This window comes from Pteropus vampyrus, unplaced genomic scaffold, assembly GCF_000151845.1.
Source record: "Pteropus vampyrus isolate Shadow unplaced genomic scaffold, Pvam_2.0 Scaffold395, whole genome shotgun sequence".
NCBI classification, from domain to species: Eukaryota; Metazoa; Chordata; class Mammalia; order Chiroptera; family Pteropodidae; genus Pteropus; species Pteropus vampyrus.
The window spans coordinates 521,474-525,765 of record NW_011889176.1 but is presented as its reverse complement, the minus strand read 5'-3'; positions in this window follow the sequence as shown (position 1 = coordinate 525,765).

Genomic DNA, 4,292 nt, shown 5'->3' with positions numbered 1-4,292 from the left:
CAAAATTAATCATGTCTAAATTTTCACATATCTAAATTTTTCCATTTTAGAAACTTTTAGAAAAAATAGGAAAAAGCATTCATGACCTGAGATGAAGCAAACACTTCTTAGATATGGCATGGAAAGCACAACCCCTCCGAGCGCAGCAAACTGTGCTTAATAAAAATTTAAAACACGAGTCGAAAAATAAGCTATTTAAGAAAGTGAAACGCAAACTACGGATCGGCAGAAGACGTTTGCAGATCACCCGCAGGACACAGGACCTCTCCAGAACAGATGAAGAACTCTCGAATTTCGGCATCGAGAAATCAAACGACTCAATGAAAACTGAGCAAAAAGCAGGAGCCGGCATTTCGGTAAACGGGACAGGCGCGGGGGACGCGTGTCGCGAAACTGGCCACTGGTGACCAAGGTGGACGCCGAAGCCCACGCACTGTGTGACTTCGCCTGCGACGCTCTGCGGTAGAACCGTAGCAATCGGCGGGGTGCCGGGCTGGTCCGCTGGGGGGTCCCAGCCTCGGCGGCACGGACAGCGGAGGTTCGCCTTCTCCACAGTTCGGGGCTCTGTCTGGCGAGGGGGTCAGTTCGGGGCTCCCCGCCAGGCGCGCGTGGCCTTTCCTGGGTGGCGCGCGTTTTCACAAGGACGCTGATGCTGTCGCCCAGGGCCCCGGCCTGCAACGCACTTGACCTTCATCGCTTCATGGGAGGCCCCGGCGTCAAATGCAGCCGGAATCATGGGGAGACGCGAACGCTCCGTCCGCACCCCCGGCCCCCGCAAAGCCAGAAACCACATCCACACCACCGACAGCCCCGGAGGTAGAACCAGCTCCAGCGTCCACACTGAAGTCTAAGGTCTCGTCGAACCAGAGAGAGACTCGAGGTACCGTGCGCCCCGATGACCAGCCGCTCCCCGGCTCGGACCTTGAAGCCCCACAAACCGCGGGCTCCCAGAACGCGGTGGCAGCATAGGTAGAGGACGGACATCGTCGCTGGAAAAGGAAGAAGGGGTCGCGGGTCCCAGGCCCGTCTGCACCTCTGCTCGGTGGGGGGCCCCGCCCCATGGCTTTGGGTGACAGCCCTGCCCACGTGGTCCTGGCCCCCTGAAACCCTGGAGAAAGCAGCCTGATCACTGGCCGGCAGCAGGGTTGATTGGCAGCCTTGGCCATCTGTCAGCCGCCTGGGCTCTGCCCTCTGCCCGCAGGACGATGCGTGTTCTCACGCGGCCTTCCCTCCGCCCTTGTTCTTCACTAACGAGCAGGCGAGGCCCTCGCCAGATGAATTCTGGGGGGAACAGATATTTAGTCCGATGGGATCAGCCCCTACTCTAACCGTGCTGGTGGTTGGTTACAAGATCTATAGATGCAGGGAAATTCATAGAATTTTGTAACAGAACACCAGTCTCAGTGATAATTTTTTAAATGTTGGAATAAATCCAAATGGATTCAAAACAAAAATTCGGAGACAAAAAGTCTCAGATTCAATTTTTTTTTTTTTTTTTTAATATCCAAAATGTTTTGTCTCCGGTAGACACACTTGAAACAAAGGTTGAAAATAAAACGGAGGGAAAAAGCTATAGCAGGTAAGGTAACAACCTATTAGGCAGAGTAAAATCGATGTCAAAAATTTTGATATACAATGAGAAATATCACTTATTCATAAAAAGCGACATCCTTGGGGGGGAGGATATTACTATGATGAACGTATATTCACCTAACAACATAACCTTTTAATATATGTAGCAACAGTGGATTGAATTGCAGAAAAATCAATCAAAAATCCTTCTCAGAGCTTATAGCTCATGGAAACAAAAAATGAGAAATAGAATGTATAGGTCACATAATTAACAAACAGCCAATGAATGTATTTCAAATATCACATTTGGCACGTAAAGAATGTACGATCTCGTCAAGTATTCATTATTTAGACTCTAAAGGAAGAACTTCAACAATCTCAAAGAAGCAGTAGATACAGATTGTTTTTTTCACATGATATCGTTTTTGCTAAAATTTCCTAAATTTTTGAAAAATAAATGATCCTTACGTTTTAAAAAATCTTACAGGGATTATAAAATACTTAGAATTGGATGGCAATCGATACACTTCACGCCAGAATTTGATTTAACCAAGAAGTACATGAATAATTCTACATCAGAAAATCTGTCAGGGCACCTACCAAAATGGCAGGCAAAAAAAAAAAAACGTACATGCTTATCCCAGAAGATTCGGAGAAAGCTTTCTATAAGTCCAGCATCTATTTATTCGTATTAAAAGTTAATTGTTAGAAAGATATAGAAGAAACCTCCCTCATCTCGGTAAATGTTACATTTCAAAACGGTAAGGCACGTATTAGCCCGTCTTTAAATGGCTTCTCTCTAAGATCAGAATGAGGTGAAAACGCTCACTTTGTGGTGCGGTTTTGGAAGTCCTAGACAATAGTCTAAGGAAACAACAGAAATTGCGGCAGGGTGAGAAGGGGGGGAAATCATTAATTTTTTAATGTATAGAACACATGATAATTTATAGAGAGAATCCAAGAGAATTAAGACACAACTGTTAAAACAACAGAGTTTGGCAAAATTTCACTTCCATGGTCAATGTCCAAAGACGAATATTTCTCTACAAAAGTAAACCTGCTGGAAAATATAATAACGTACAAAATGTAAAACCATAACAAAATGCCATTAGCGACGGCGTTATTTTCACTCTGCAGACACAAGATAGGCCCCGTGTCCCAAATCTGGCCGGCACTTTGTCACACTCACACACCAAGCGGGCGTGGGGTTCATCACTCACGGAATGAGGCTTTTGGGGGGAACGACAGGGCGGGATTGCCAGGCCGATCTGGAAACGGCTTGAGAGAGAGGGAGAAGGAGATGGTGTTGGATTCTTGTGGCGCGGGCGTGGCGCCGGGGCGTTTATTTCTGGACAGGGGCAGAGGTTTGTGCGCTTTCAGACTTCGACTGGTGCCAATGGAATGAACACCTGGCTCCTCCTTTGTCCAACATCAAAAAAAGGTGATCCCACTGTCACGAATAGCAAAAACAAACATAAAGAACCCCACAAATCCCTACGGAAGAAAAGGAGCTCTTTAAAGTGACATTTAAAAGGATTTCAAAAACGAAACGTTGCATGCATATGTAACAGGATGACTTAGGAATACAAACGCGTTAATTCTTCCCGAATCAATCTACAAAAATCAATGCAATCCCAGTAAAATCCCTACTGAAACTTAAAACGTTTTTTTGTGTTTTTTTGGGGAAATGCAATCATTCATTCAAAAATGTATGGAAGAAAAAATATTATTTGACAGCTAACATTTTTTTTGAAAAGGAATGGCAAAAAGAACCGTTAATCGTATCGGATACTGATATTACACATTTATAATAATAAGACCAATATGGTGCTGGCACCGAAAACACCACTAACGAACAAACGGAAGAGAGCAACAGTCTCGGTGACAGATGCGAGTGTCTGGGCACGGAGGCCTGGAAAATCCAGAAAAGTTTGCACCGAAAAACAAATGGCCAAAGGGCATTTTAACATAAGGTTTTGGAAAACTGGGTCACGAAAATATAATTAGGTCTCTATCAGTAAACCTGAATAGCAGTTGGCTCCGGATAGACTGAAAACCTAAACGGTTAAAAAAAAAAAAAAAAGGTGTATTTCTTCTTGACTTACTTTCAGTTGTTTTTGTCTTTATAGAAATTTCACCCAAAAGATCTAATTTGCTGTTCTTCTTAGTATTCCCTTATAATCATTTTTTTCTTCTTTTAGGCTGGTAGTAATGCCACTTCTAGCATTCCTGGTTTTTCTAATTTGAATTTTCTCTCCTTTTTGTCGTCAGCCTTCGTAAAGGTTGTTTTCAAAAAGCTGTCTTTGATTTTATTCATTTTCGTTGTAGTGTTTCTATCATCTATTGTATTCATTTTTGCTCTAACCTGTATTGTTTCCTTTTATCTGCTTTGCTGGTTTAGGTTTGTTCTCGTTCTAGTTTTTAAAGACTGGCGATCAGTTTCTTGATTAAAATCTTTCCTTTTGTAAAAGAGGCACTAATAGCTTTAAATTTCCCTCTAGGGAGTGGTTTAGCTGTACCTATAGTTTTACCATGTTTTATTATCATTTACACTCATTTAAAGTATTTTCTAATTTCCTTTATAATTTCTTCTTTGATTCACTGGTTATTTAGAAGCATGTCGTTTAATTTTCACGAATTTCTTTTGGGTTTTGATTTCTAATATTATTTTATTTTGGTTGCAGAACCTGCTTTGTATGACTTAAATACTTTGCATTTGT